General features: G+C 44.0%; 1 pseudogene across 1 annotated transcript; it reads right to left on the bottom strand.

Moving 5' to 3' along the window:
• Positions 1-3,755: 3,755 nt before the first annotated feature.
• LOC311339362 lies at positions 3,756-15,806 on the bottom strand (annotated as a pseudogene). Its single transcript has 6 exons — positions 15,784-15,806; positions 15,316-15,493; positions 14,823-14,963; positions 7,034-7,189; positions 6,352-6,444; positions 3,756-4,049 (listed from the first exon to the last, which is right to left on the bottom strand). The product of its transcript is annotated as an uncharacterized misc_RNA (transcript).
• Positions 15,807-16,186: the final 380 nt, after the last annotated feature.

Genomic DNA, 16,186 nt, shown 5'->3' with positions numbered 1-16,186 from the left:
GGCAAGAGAGACCTCCGTTCGAGGTGGGGGGTGGAGGGAGATATCAGACCCATACACGGGTCTGTCATGAGGGACCTGGAGAGACCTTCGCGATGGGGGGTCTGGGATATTAGACTACTAAACTGGTCTTTCATGAGGGAGCTGGGAGAGACTTTCACGGTGGGGGGGTGGAAGGAGATATCAGACCGCTACCTGGGTCTAGGACTTGGGAGATACCTTCACGCAGGGGTGGTGGGAGATATCAGACCTCTACAAGCGTCTATCATGAGGGACCTGGCTGGAAGAGACCTTCCTCAGTGGTGGGGGTCAGGGATATCAGACCACCAGGGTCTATCTATCATGAGGGACCTGGCTGGGAGAGACCTTCGCGGTGGGGGTGGGGGGAGATATCAGACCACTACACAGGTCCATGGGGGACCTGGTTTGGAGATAAGCTATGTGTTTCTGTCCATATCTGTCAATGGGATGTCGTGTCACTTGATGCCTGTAGTGTGTGGTAATCGTGGTTGCGTTTTCGAGTCCTGCAGTGTTGATGTGTAGCCCACACGTTTCGTCTCCTGTGCTTGTGGGATCAGATGTCAGTATAATAACCATGTAATAACCATATGAAGGTTCTATATTTAATATCATAATCTGTTATGGTCTGTGGTGTGTCCGACTCTAAATGTCTATTTTGGATCTTTATTCAGGTGGTTGTCGTTGTGGATTTTTAATAACAAGTCAAGCAATTCCAGAGGTTGTATTTTGTATCCTCAAATCGCCTATAGCCTCTACCAAATACACATCGCTAGGGTTTGGCCCCTTGGTCTACAGCCAGGGACAGGTGGACTGGCGGAGGTGGATGAAGGCCATCCATTTATTTTTATAATACAAAACACACAAATATATATATATATATATCTTCTATACTGTTTATATGTGCCGTGTTTCCAGTGTGTTTGCCTATAAATCTTTTAACAGTACCGTGATCTGTCTCTGTTTGGACCCTCTCTCCTCATCCTTCAAGAACTACGACATATGGGCCTGAAAATGTAGAGCAACCTCCAGATACTTACTGACTATGGTTCCATCTTTCTTTCTTTTGAATCATCCGATCTTTCGAATACTTTGAATATTTCGAATCTATCATTCTATCTTTTTTTCTTTCGAATCTTTCAAATCTTTCTTTGGAATTCTTGCATTTCGAACGCTCACATGTTATGACACGTGTGGCTGTTTGCACCACTACAATACAAATAATAATAATAACAAAGATGATGATCATGATGATCACCATCATCATCATCACCCAAATCATGATTCATAATGAAAATAGAATCGTGTCCCCTGATGTTGTGATGGGTCACGTGACGTCAGGTAATGGCTGCCTGGATGTTTTGTTATCGTGTTAAGGTAATGGATTTAGAAAGTGGTTACGTGAAGAACGTAACCACTTCACAGCGAAATAACCCAAAGCATCAACTGCTGTCATCACAGGCTATTTATAACCATTGGAATAACACATTTCCGAATATGAATAAGGAATATCCATATTCTCTCTGGGCTGACAGTTGAGAATGAGGGCAGGGTAAATTTGTCAATGGAAGCGCAAAGAAAAGAGCCCCACCCTTTGATCCGGTATCCATGACAACGGCGGTTTCCCGGGAAACCCCTCTCGGATGTGGCAGCAGCAGCTTTGTTTTGCAGCATCTTAATCAGTGTTCACCAGGACTTTCAGCCAGCGTTTGGTTATGACATTACGAGAGCGCTGCGTCAGACACACACACAGACAGCACACGGACATTAGAGTTCCCATTTAAGTTTGTTTTTAAAGATGTTTTTAGATGCAAATCATGTGTTACACCTGCTGTTTTGTTGGCATGCCAACTGTGGCTGACGTCAAACAGTCTTTTGTCCACAGCCAGACTGCAGACGGCCAAGGTTATACAAGCCATCACCAAAGTAGAGGGAAGTATAAATAAGACCCTTGTTAACATTTATATTAAATAAGATGATGATCATGATCATGATGATCATGATGATGGTCATCATCATCATCATCCTGTTAATCCTGTTAAGCCTATGCTTACTGCATACTGCTGTATTTACTGCTGTTAGTTGGGCTAGTTGCCGTGTGTTTTTCACCTTTGGTTGGTAGCTTAGTAGCCAATGTGCTTATAAGGTTGGATTGGTCAGGGGGCATTGTCACTACCTGGAGCTTGCACTTAAACGGAGCCTGGGTCTGTTGAAGGTGGCATTGCTGTTTTTAGGCTATGATAGCCATAGAATAGGATAGGTATATTGTATTGTATTTATTTATTTATTTTTCTTTTCTTTTCACCTTTGGTTGGTAGTTTGGTAGCCAGCGTGCTTGTAAGGTTGGTTTGGACAGGGGCCTCTGAATATGTGTTTTCCTTGGATTTTGGCACAAGGGATTATAACATCTGATCCTGTGTATTAATGAAATACTAATTAAAGAAAATGCATAGGACTCATTCAGTTAAAATAAAGTACAATTGTAATTAAAAGTTAAAATAGTTGGCACACTGCAGGTGACCCACACCACTCATATTTGTATGTTTCTCCTATTAATATTGTACGATCGATCTAGTATGATTTATGACGTTTGACTTGAGGTTGTGTTTGTGCATATCGGTGGCTGTGGTGTTGGAGCGCAGCTCTCTGCTTCCATCTAGTGGAGCTCTTTGGTTTTACATTACAACACGGTAAAAGCTGAAAAGGGACAATATAGTTAATATTTAACAAATCTAAAATTAACACATTTTAAATAAGAACCTTTTTAACTAATGTTAAATGGGAATATGAAAAAATATACAATAAACAAAAAGTAAATTAATTTGTGTACAATTATGTAAAAGTATCACATAGGCCTACCAATAATAATAATAATAATCATGTGTCAATACATTTTTTTTCTCTTAGGCCTACTTAAACTATAAGTGGAAGTCGTCTTGCAACAGTTTCGAGATATTTTCAAGCAATAACCTTTTTAATCTTCACAATTACCATTAACGTACCACTAGGCCTGTTATTAAGGCGCGTTCACGGTCCTGGTGATAACGAGACGACTCGCCAGTGATGACGCTTGTTCCCGACAGCGACCGTTATTTATGTAAAATAATTACATGACAAAGTTCCATTTGATTTTTTAAATATTTTTAACATAAACCTACCTAATAAACTTTACATGATGTATATGCATCAGTATAATAAAGCCTATTCATTTGAAATGCATATTCACCAGGTTTATGTATTCAGTATTAATATAATTTACTGAATTTAAATGCACATTAATCAGATTATGTATTCAGAATACATTAAGTATATTTGTTTGAATTACATAGTAATTAGGTTACCTATTCAAGATGATTGTATATGTGTTTGAAATACATAACAATTAAGCTTAAATTCAAACAAAATGCATTTGATGTATGTATTTTTGTGATTAATATCCAATGAATTTCTATTTTCCATTCAACAATATCTCAATGATGCATACAATCAGACAGACCACCTTCTTGATTAAACTAATTTATTAACAATAAAGCAAACCTCTTCTCTACAGGCAGACACAGTACTCAGCAGGTAGTGTAGCTCTTCAACCAAGTCATCTACTACTGTAGATGAGTGGCGGTTTTAGACACGGGCGAAGCGGGCAGCCGCCTGGGGCGGCATTAGGGCGGCACGAGCACACGAGAAAAAAAATATCGATCATACCACTGTGTGGGGAATTGGTATATTGGCGCCCCCCCCCCTCAACAATTCCGCTTGGACGATTCCAGGTCCATCAGGAGCTTCTGGTAAACTTCGAATGTATTCTTCAAGCTTTTTGGATAGCTTAGATTAAGTGCATAGATCAACCCATAAAGCATCACGCACGCATGGTTGATACTCTCAATGTTGTGGAGAACTTCGACCCCTTCCAGGACCACACCGACATCTGCCAAGCGTCCACCAGGACCATCAGGATCATCACCCTCAGCTCGAACGGTGTAGATTGCCATGGTTGTCCCTGCGACATCTGCCTCGGCCTCACTGCATTCGATGTCCTGAAAGATGGAGGGAACAGAGAACAATGAGCTGTGTCACCCTAACCTTGAACTTTGACCACCAAATTCTAAGCAGCTCATCATTGAGGCCAAGTGTGTGTTAATTTGAAGAAATTCCCTTAAGGCACTGTAGATATAGTATTCATGAAAATGAGATGGACACAAGTTCAAGGTCACAATGACCTCAAGATCTTTGACTCCCTAAAAGCCTGGAAAACAAAATAAAAAGTCAAAGTTACATTATGTATAAATGGAGTTGTACATTCAATGGTCATCAACTATTTAAGTATGATAAAAAGTGGTGTTTGAGCATTATTGATCACAATGAGGGTCGCGTTAAAGAATCTCAATGACATTTATTACCGTGTTTGTGGGTACTCGGTGCCGTAAAGAACGGCATGTTGTGTCACATTGCTTAAAAGTAATACTCTTAATCCTTTAATTTATTGAATTTGTAATGGTGCACATGAAACATCAGAGAGTAACTTACATATTCATAGGTTAGTTTTCATAGCTTCGTTTTTTTTTTTTGACCTGCCACAATCAAAAAATGGAGTCAACAAAACATTCCAAATTAAAATGTAAAAAAAGAAAAAATACAGGACCAGGAACCGATTTTATTTAGAGATCTGTGAAGTAAATGAAAACATTCTCAGTAACCAATATCTGAAAGAGCCAAATAAGAAACTGTTCTTTGATACAAGGTAGGGGAGAAAGGACAGTAGAAAAGAGGCAAAGGAAAGAGCCACCCCTCACGCCTCATACCCACTGTACACATCCGTCGACGGAAGAGAATGGGCGTGTCCGACACATGGGGTAAAACACGATCTGCGTATAACGTGCGTATAACGCGATCTGATTGGGTGACGGATCCGTCGCTGCCTGAAAAGTTAAACTTTTCTCAACTTTTGGACGCAAGAGACAGAGCCGATTTGACGGACGGACCCACAATGCATTTCGGGAGCGTCCCATGTAAAGTCAATGAGATCCGTCGACGGACGTGTACAGTGGGTATGAGGCGTCACTCCTACCCTGCGCCATCTCTCCTCACCTCCTCTCTCCTAATCTCCTCTCATAGTGTAAGGTTCTCCCTCCTATCCAACCCTCTCCAAACCTCTCTTGTGCTGTCCTCCCACTCTCCTAACCTTCTGTTTCCTGTTAGGAAATAGAAGGAACTAACCTTTCTCTATTCTGACCCATCAACCCTTGAAAATGCTCCCTTCTAGAATCAGTCCCAACAGCCAAAACAAAACAAAGTATCCTTACTACTACACTGATTTATGACTTACCTCTTGACATCCGGCTTTGGGTTTACCGACTGCCTCAGATCCTCAGCTGCCTTTTGACTGAGAAAAACAATAATTATCCCATTATTTCTCTCCATGGATATCAGCCTTAATTACACTACAAGGTATGGTAAAGGAGGAAGACATGAATGGCATTATCTTTGTAAACTACATTGTAAAAAAAACCATTTAGCCCTACTTTACAACTTTTTAAAATCACATGCTTTATATATGTGTGAAGTTACACTGTGGTAGGAGGTAACACACAATAAAGCTATATGTGTGATGTGTGTGGGAGACAGAGAGAGGGAGAAGACCAGGGGAGAGAGAAAAAGCAGGACCGATAGACAGAGAAGACAGAGAGAGAGAGGGAGACAGCCAGACACAGAAAGAGGGAGGGGGAGAGACAGAAAGGAGAGAGTAGGGGGAGACAGACAAAGTGTGATAGGATAGAGAGAGGGGGAGAGAGACCATTTGATCAGTCTTGTGTTGGTTAGAGTTCCAGTCAACGTCAAGGAAGACAAGAAAGCTCTCTGATGTTCTCAAGGCGTTTGAGTTCATAAGCAGACAGTCCACAACATGAATCCTAGTGAAACACACAGACACACACAGGAGATTCAAGCTGATCTGAATGAAGAATCAACCTGCCAAAATCTGAAAGGCCTTTCTTACTAACAACATTTCCAAAACAGTTGTCAATTACATAACTGCTGCTTTATGAGAACTATAAAGTTTCTGTGTCCTCACCTTCTTGTTTGGGGCAGAACTGACCGTTAACCAGGCTCCTCCGGACCATGTGGATTTACTTCCTACAAGTGACAGTACTACCACCATTGCCTTGAGGGAATTTCTTACCCAAAACAAACAACCCATTAGACTCAATGATGAACTATTGGTGGTCAAGGTCAATGTGACCTAATGTCCATCCCATTCTCATGAACGCCACATGTTATCAGGCACACCTGGAGGGAAATTAATTACATCTGGCACAAAGGACAGAAGGATGACATACTTACCACGTATTCTTTGACCAGTGTGTCCAGGTCTTCATTGAGGTAGATACTCAGACAGCTCAGCACACAATCACGCCTCACGTTGATGTCTTCACTCTGAAACAAACATTACATGATTCCATGCCGGTCAGCGTCAGAGACACACTAACGCATGTGCTGAGGCCAGCCAAGCCAGTGACATTTCCCTCCTTGACCGTCCTGAACTCACCTGGTTTCACCCCACTCAGTTAAAGCTCACACTAGGGATGGGCGATACTTTATCGTTTACGACATATCATCAAAAACATTCCCCTCGGTAAGAATTTGTCATCTCTCTCTCTCTCTCTCCTAATCAGACACTCAGATCGGTCAAAGAAAGCAGAGACTATCCAGGTGGATTCACGGACTAACTAATAATCTACCTGTGTGTTCTCACTTTGTTTATTTCATGTAACAGCATGAAATACCCCGACAATCGCGTTCGCACCCCCCCCCGTCAACAATTCCATATGGCCCCCCCCTATAAAGCCTCGGCCACTCTCTGGCCACCCCTTGAAAAAAAGTCTGGCTCCGCCACAGGTTCTGAGCCGGTTCACTACACAGTCATTTTGAAAGTGCCTATCCTTTTCCAAACCGTTAACAAAGGAGCTTTCCCGTATGGCCAAACAAACCATATGTTTATTAGGTTAGACCAAAAAATTCTTACATTATGCGTCTTTACCATCACGGCTCTGATCTTTCTTCCTGCAGCTCCACCTTTGGTATGGAAAACCCTGATCAGGTCGTCAGTCAGGCGGTCCAGTTCTCCAAGGAATTTGGAGGTCAGAGGTACAGCCGTCAGCCACATAAACTCCAGGTTGATCTGTAAAAGACAACACAGACAGGATACAGACTTCAACAGGGGCGGCTGTAGCTCAGTTGGTAGAGGGGTCATTCATAGACCGAAGGAGAAGAAGAAGTTTGAATCCTGGCTCTGACTGTCCACATGTCAAAGTGTCCTTGAGCAAGGCAAGCAAGCTGCACAGCAGCTGACTGCCGCCATTTGTGACGATCCCTCCTCCCAGGCACTAGGTGTCCCTGTTTCCCTTGAGTTGTGTTTTACAGATGCTGAGTGGAGAGATCGTCAGCGGCATGAGGAACACCTGGGCCAGTGTGCTCTGCTTACAAAGACCTTCCTCATTCTGTGAAAAGGCAGCGGGGAACTGACTCCTGTTTGCCAGCAGGCCTGATGGCAGCGTTTTCGTTTTGTTTACTTTGAGATGCACATACACTATCACCCACCCATACACGCACTCATGACTGATACTGATCTTTACATGTTTTGTCTTGATTGACTTGTTAAATAAATACTGCTTGTTGGTAGCCAGCTCGTGCTTGTCCTCCCTACTTTGTCACAGCCTTGGAGCCGGGTTGTGACATATGGGGGCTCGTCCAGTCGTTGAGTGAACCGTTTTTTTTTTGGTCAGGTGGTTGGGCATCTTGTGGTTGGGAACAGGTGGCAACTAATCATTTGGGAGACAAGCAACGAGAGTGGTGAGTAGTCTGCTGTGCTGTTTTAGATTAAATGTAGGTAATTGTGGCACTGAGTTCTGGTGGTTCGGTACACAGCCAAGGTGTTGCTGCGGTCCTGTCTCTGGTTAGGCTTAAAAGCGAATTCCTTTGGGATTCGTTTGGGGGGTTTTGATAGTGTGGTGACGAAAGTGGTTGAAGCAGTTGTCTTGGGAGCACGTCCGAGGCTGCAGGTGGGGTCGCCAATTATTGGTTGCTTTACCGGGCTTCCGGGTTGCAGTGCGTAAATACCCGCCACAAGTAGCACCTGAAGACATGGGGGATGGTAGTAACTTTCGCCCAGTAGGTAAACGGTGGGAGGGAGGCGCTAGTCCTAGCCTGGGTAGGTCAGAACGGGCTACATGGGGTCAGATGCAGTTTGACCTGACCGAATTATGTCACTACTGCAAGGGCAGGGGACATTGGAAAGCTGAATGCCCTGTTAAGTATAGTGCTAAAAGTGGGTTTGGTAGTGCGCATGCCAAGCCTGTCGCCCTTGCTGCTTCGGTCAGAAAGATGAGTTCTCCTGGTGGCATTTCTCCATGTGAAAAGATGGAGCCTAGAGCGGATTGCAGCCTGGAGCAGCCTGATTTCTCAGCTTTTGTGTCAGACGGCCATGTGTCGCTAGTAGGGAGTGGTATTAAGGTACCGGTGAAAATCTTGAGAGATACTGGGGCCTTTGATTCATATATTGTGAGTTCTGCACTTCCTTTTTCTAAGGAAACTGATACTGGGGATTACATTCTGATGCGGGGAATGGGTCTAACTGTGTTGCCTGTTCCACTGCATAAATTGGAGCTGGACTGTGGGTTGGTTCAGGGCGAGGTGGCTATGGGTGTACGTCCTGCACTACCAATCCGAGGCATTCATGTCATCCTAGGGAATGATCTGGCTGGTAGCCTTGTGTGGGCTGACGTTCCGCCAGCTCCGATAGTAACTCCTTCTCCTTCTGTTGCGGTACCTGATGAGAGTGCGCTTTGTTTTCCTGGTGTTTTCACAGCTTGCGCAGTCACACAGGCTATGTGCCATGAGACAGAACCTGAAGTTGAGCAGAGTAGCATAGAGGAAGGGGGGGCCTTTCCTTGTGGCTATACCCGATTCTCTCTTGTCTGTTTCCCGTAGCGAACTGTCGGCAGAGCAACGGGCTGATCCTACGCTTAGAGAGCTGTTTGACAGAGTGCTTTCAAGTGTTGATGGGCAGAGTGCTGCAAAAGGCTATCTGCTGCAAGATGAGTTGCTGGTGAGAAAATGGGTGCCACACGGGGAAACTTTTGTGGGTAACCCTGTTTTTCAGGTGGTTGTCCCGTCCAAATTCCGGGAGGAGGTTCTGAGAGCGTCGCACAACCAATCAGGACATTTGGGGGTCCGTAAGACGTACGACTATATCCTCAGGTATTTATTTTGGCCTTGTGTGAAAAGGGACGTGTCTGGATATATTAAAACATGTCATACTTGTCAGATGATGGGAAAACCTAATCAGAACATTAAACCAGCTCCTCTGTCTCCCATCCCAGCAATTGCGCAGCCATTTGAGCATCTGATAATTGATTGTGTTGGTCCCTTGCCACGTTCAAAATCTGGAAGTAATTATTTGCTTACGGTCATGTGTCAAAGCACGAGGTATCCAGCTGCTTATCCGTTGCGTACCATTACTGCAAAATCGGTGGTCAAAGCACTGACACGGTTCATTTCAATCTTTGGAATTCCAAAAGTGGTTCAAAGTGATCAGGGTTCTAACTTTTCATCTCACTTGTTTGCCCAAGTGTTGAAGCAGCTCAGAGTAAAACATAATCAGGCTTCTGCCTATCATGCTCAGAGCCAAGGAGCACTGGAAAGGTTTCATCAAACCCTGAAGTCTCTGTTGCGGGGATATTGTGTTGAATTAAATCAGGATTGGGAGGATGGGCTGTCCTGGTTGTTGCTAGCTGCCAGAGAGGTTGTGCAGGAGAGCACTGGGTTTAGTCCAAATGAGCTTGTGTTTGGACATACCGTGCGTGGGCCATTAGCTCTGCTCTGTGATCCGGTCGCACAACCCATACCACCTCAGAATCTGATCGATTACGTTAATGGTTTCCGGCATCGGTTGTACTTGGCTGGGGAAAGGGCTAAAGAAAATTTAGCCTCAGCGCAGACAAAAATGAAACAACTTTATGACTGTAAAGCTGAAATTCACCAGTTCAGTCCAGGCAATCAGGTTCTGGCTCTGTTACCACTTGTCGGTTCTCTTCATTTCAGGCGAAGTTCCACGGTCCTTTCACAGTTTTGAGTGTCAGGTTTCTGAGCAGAACTATTTGTTGTCAACACCAAAGCGTAGAAGGGACACTCAACTTTGCCATGTTAACTTGTTGAAACCCTACTACACCCGGGGGGCACAGTCTTGTGCAACGGGGGAGAGTGGGCTACAGCGGACAGTTAAACCGGTGTTGATGGCAGAAACTGTGGAGAGGCATTCGGCTGCTAACTTGTCAGTATATGAGGATGATGGGGTTGTTTCACCTGATGAGAGCTTGTTGCAGGGCCGGTTAAAGAACTCGGAAACGCTGGCTAATTTGGAGTCATTGTTTGGACATTTGCCCAAGGAGCGGTGCGTCGAGTTGTCTGCTCTAATTAATAACTATCTGTGCTTGTTGGATGATGTTCCAACATGTACACATTTGATAGAGCATGACATTGATGTGGGTGATGCAAAGCCGATCCGCCAGCGTTTTTACAGGGTGTCCAAACAGAAACGGCAGGTAATGGAGAGAGAAATCAAGTATATGCTTGACAATAATATGGCTGAACGTTCATCTTCCAGCTGGGCATCTCCCTGTTTGCTTGTCGACAAGGCTGACAAAAGTCCTAGGTTTTGTACGGATTATCGCAAGGTAAACGGGGTAACTAAACCTGACGCTTTTCCACTTCCGCGCATAGAGGATTGTGTGGATCAAGTGGGTTCAGCTCAATTTGTCAATAAGTTTGATTTACTCAAAGGGTATTGGCAGGTTCCTCTATCTCAAAGAGCTAGGGAGATTTCAGCGTTTATCACTCCTTTTGGTCTTTTTTCATATTCTGTGATGAGTTTTGGGTTACGGAATGCGCCAGCAACCTTTCAGCGTCTCATGAATATGGTTGTGTCTGGGCTGGATGGTTGCGCTGTGTATCTTGATTGATTGATTGATTTACTTTAATATCCCCAAGGGGGCAATTTAGTATACAACAGCAGTTGGCACAATAAACACACCAGATGCAACACATAGGTAGCAATAAATAGATAGAAATACATCGTATATTAAAACATAACGATACAAGAAATAGAAATACCAGGATACATCATAAAAATTATTACCTGCAAGTCACATCAAATCATCAGCTACAGCTGGTTCAAATATTTAACAGCTAGCGGGACGAATGATCTCAAGTATCTATTTGACCTGGCCTTCCTAGTAAAAGACATCCTCCTTCCTGAGGGTAACAATCTAAACTCCTTGTTCAGAGGATGATCAGGATCTGCCAGTATGACCTTTGCCCTCTGAACACACCTGACTTGATAGATCAGACCTAGATCATCAAGGTCAGTGCCAATGATCTTTCGGCATTGTTTAATGATACTGCTTAGCCTGTTTTTGTTAGCAAGACTGAGGTTACCAAACCAGCAGATCATAGAAAAAGTAAATACAGACTTGACAAAGGATGAATAAAACATTCTCATGAGGGACCTCTCTACCTGGAAAGTCCTCAACTTTCTCAAATAAAACAGTCTTTGATTGGCCTTCTTACAGATTCTGTCCGTATTGGGCTCAAATGTCAGCCTTTCGTCCAGAATAGTCCCAAGATACTTATACTGGCTGACGGTCTCGACTGGGGACCCTTTTATAGTCAATAGTGGCATGGTAGGACGGTTTCTACGGAAATCAAACCGCATATTTTTTGTTTTACTACCATTTAGTTGCAAAAATGACTCCTCACACCAGTCAGCAAACTTATCCAAAACAGGGCCATGGTCCATCTCATGGTCCTGCAGGAGACTAAGGATCACTGAATCATCAGCATATTTTATGATAAATGATGACTCATAAGTACTGCGACAGCAGTTTGTATACAGGATGAATAATAAGGGCGACAAGACACACCCCTGAGGCGAACCAGTTGAGCACGTCAGTGCTGTGGACAGGGTGTTATTAACACGAACTCTCTGCGGTCTCCTGGTCAGCCACCCCACCAACCATCCTATAGTACCAGCATCAATGTCTGGGATTTCAGAGAGCCTGGAAGCGAGGATGTGAGGCTGCATACAATTAAAAGCTGATGAAAAGTCAATGAAGGATGCCAGAACATGTGTCTTAGTGCCCTCCAAATGCCCTAAGACCAAATCAAGAAGAGTTGCCGTCGCATCCTCCACCCCCTTTCCCGCCTGGTATGCGAATTGGAGTGGGTCAATAATACTCTGTGACATCCCCAGCAAACTCCTCTTCACAATCTTCTCAAATCCTTTCATAACTAATGAGGTGAGCGCCACGGGGCGAAAGTCATTCAATTCCTTAGGTGATGGAATTTTGGCCACAGGGACTATGACAGATTCTTTCCATACCAGTGGAGCATTCATCTGGGATAGGGAGAACCTAAAGATGTATGAGAAGATGTCACTCAGAAACAGGCCACAGTTTCTGAGCAGACGACCAGAGATGCCGTCAGGGCCAGGACCTTTTCTCGGGTCTGTCCCTTCCAGAATTTTCCAGACATCCATCTCATCAGTCTGGATCTTACTGCCCTCTGGGACCCCACAATATCCAGATAATTCTTCTGAAAAATCTTGGTGATCAAACCTCAGATAAAATTGGTTTAATTCCCTCGCCAGATCAGCATCATCCTTTTTTCTTTCCTTGGATACCGACCATAGACTTAATTCCCTGCCAAGCAAAGCGAGAGTTATTATTCTTAAGTTCACCCTCTACTTTGTTTTTAAACGCTATTTTGGCCAGCTTTATTTCTCTCTTAACCAGTTTGTGTGCTTCTCTTTGCAGGTGGGTGTCACCCTGTTGGAAAGCAAGCTTTTTCTGATTGAGGACATTCTTAAGAGATTTATTAACCCAGGGCTTGTTATTTGGATATAATTTAATTGTCTTTCTTGGTATAATACTCTCTTCCATGTGACAAATATAGCTTGTCACGGTGTCAGTCAGTTCATCCAAGTCAGTACAAGCATTTATAAAAACATCCCAGTCAGTGCTATAAAGGCATCCATTCAATTCACGTATGGCACTATCTGTCCAAACAGCAACTTCTTTGTGTTCAATTTTTCCTCTCTTGAGGGTTGACTGATAGACAGGGGCAAGAAGAACACAATTATGATCAGAAGAGCCTAATGGAGGCAATGCATAGGATTTATAAGCCCCTTTAATTGTGCCATAACATAAGTCTAGCACTTTGCCATGTCTAGTTGGGCAATTTATATACTGGTAATAATGACCAAGAGGTTTTTTAAGGCAACAAGCATTGAAATCTCCCAGTATAAAATGAGGTGCATCAGGAGACTTAGTCTGCAACCGATGCACAAGTTTGACAATTGTAGCAGTAGCCTCTGCCACATTGGCCTTAGGATGAATGTACACTACTGTCAAAAATATCTGTGGAATTTCACGTGGTAAGTAGAATGGACGCAGTCAAATTGATAAAAGTTCAATATTAGGGGCACATAATGATTCTCTCACTAACACAGTCTTACACCAACGCTGATTGACATACAGGGCAACGCCCCCTCCATGTGATTTTCCGGTCAGCTGTTCGTCTCGATCGAGCCGGATAGGCTGCCCGAAGCCATCGATTTCATAGTCCTGACCCATGTCCTGCTCCTTCAGCCAGGTTTCAGTCAGGGCAATCACACAGGCATTTTTGTAATCCCGAATGCATTCGACATTCTCTTGCAGCTCGTCGATTTTATTCCTGAGTGACTGCACATTTCCGAGGATGATCGGTGGAAGTGGTAAGCGACGCAGCCCCCGTCTACGTAGCCGCTGCCACACTCCTCCTCTCCGGCCCTGTTTCCTCACTCGTCCCGCTAACAGCTGCCGGTTGACTCCGGGTCTGGATGGCCACGCTTGTCCATCTCCTTCCCAGCCACGCTTCCCCGCCCGCACCTCCGCCAGCATTTCCCAGTGAGCAGCTCCGTGTGCTCGGATTTCTGGCAGAATGCCGACCGGGGTCGGTAAAGTTCCAGCTGATTTGCCGCATTGTAAAAGGAAATCACGGCTATACTGAAGCCTACAGTGCTGATTACTTGCGCTGATTTGTGAAATGTTTGTTTGGAAGTTCAGCACAGTTCCAAGGGCAACAATGTTCATAAAAACAGCGCTAAAAAAATCCATGATGTATCCTCGTAGTTAAGAGCAATAAAAAGTGTTAAAAATTGATATCAATCACGCAGTGGTTAAAAGCATACAGACAAACAACACACAGACCCAACTACTGCTGCTCGTCGCCGCAGGGCAGCGCCGATCCGAGTTCCTCGGATGATGTCGTGATCTACAGCGATACTTGGGAAGATCATGTTGACCGTGTTAGGAAGCTGTTCGACCGACTGCGTGACGCACACCTGACAGTCAATTTGGCAAAGTGTGAGTTCGCCAAGGCTACAGTCACCTACCTCGGGAAGGTAGTGGGACAAGGGCAGGTGCGGCCAGTGCAGGCAAAGGTGACTGCGATCGAGGAATATCCAGTGCCCGCCACCAAGAAGGAGCTTATGCGGTTTCTGGGTTTGATGGGGTACTATCGCAGTTTTTGCAGGAACTTTTCAACTGTGGTAGCTCCTTTGACTGATTTGTTTCATGAAAGTGTGAACTGGGTGAATGAGAGAAAGCCATTGTAAAGCACTTGGGGTTGGGTGCACAAAAGCACTATTTAAGTGCAGACCATTTACCAGATGTGTGACATTGAATACATGAGTTACTAAACTTCAGATTCACACTTACCTCACTGACATCAAAGAGTGCTGGCCATTTGTTTAGGAACTCTGGAATCTTTGGCTCCTGGAGAATCTCCTGTCTCCTAAGCAAGAAGGTACGCTACATCTTCTCCTTGATCACGGCCTTGTCCTTTTTCTTCTTTTTTACCTGAAATGGAATGAAACAGTCATTTTACAGTACAGATACTTGTAACAGATGAAAACAGATGATAGAAAGAAAGGGAAATGCTAAGCTAGATGCTAGACAATATGATTAGGGAGTAAGAATAATATATAAACTGAGTGTAATAGATACAGAAAAATGAACTGTACAAACTAACCAAAAAACAACTAAAGTGTCCAGTGCTGTGCAAAATGAACTGTTGGGCTGCTTGAGTTGAGCTGGACAGGAAGTATAGTGCAAAACATGACGGGTGAATAACTGATCATGTACATACTGGCCATGCCATGAACATAGTGTAATCATGGATAGGTAAGATACAATGTATTGCACATCACACCTCTGTCAGTAGAGCCACCCTTTCCACCTCCAAACTGTCTCTTGTTTCACCATTAGGGATGTTTGGACGGAAATGTACATCTCCCTTCCTGGGCTTCTTGATGTTGGCTGCTGGAGTCTGCTGGCCACTTCGCTTGTTTTTCAGAGAGTTGATGGCAACCTCGGGGTGTCCAGCTCGGCTGAGGAGAAGAAGAATTATATTTTTTCAGCACAGTGCACTGACCAGGATCACAAATTGCTTCACAATTTAAACACAATGGGCTATATTTTGGTTTTGTCCTAAGCCCCATGTCTTTAATACATTTATGCTGCCGCAAAGTGACACAAGACCTTAAACACAAGTCCTTGAATCTTTCGGACTGGCATTTAATATCTTGCACCACCTTGTGGTGGCACAAATATATATTAAAGCATAAGCCTTGGCACTTAGGACAGCAACAAAAAATAACCCATTAAATAAAACACAAACCTCAGCTTGGTGCGGAAGTTCATAATTTTTATTTTCAGGTAATGCCAGCCACAGTATCCAGTTTGTGTTGCTTTTTCCAGTAAACATGGATGTGACTGTGTCAGAGCCTTTGCCACTTCTTATAACTGCTCATCCCTAGGGTAAGCTGTGTACTTTATTATTTCCTCAGCAAGCCCTTCAAGAATATCTGAGCGTACTTTCGGCGTAGGAGACAGGCAAGTTCCGTGTGCCTTGAACTCATCATTTCCTGTCTGGAGCATAATCTCGGCACAGGATGAGAAGTGGGGCACGACAAAGGTTTTAGGCCAGGAACAGGAACGGGTCTCAGGCAATGATGACAAGATGATGGTATCATTGCTGGTGTCTGAATTACATGGTTCTTGTGATGAAGAGCTGGCATTGG

The sequence above is a fragment of the Micromesistius poutassou genome (assembly GCF_964030765.1).
Source record: "Micromesistius poutassou genome assembly, chromosome: 2".
Taxonomy (NCBI): Eukaryota; Metazoa; Chordata; class Actinopteri; order Gadiformes; family Gadidae; genus Micromesistius; species Micromesistius poutassou.
This window is presented reverse-complemented; position numbering and strand designations above follow the sequence as displayed.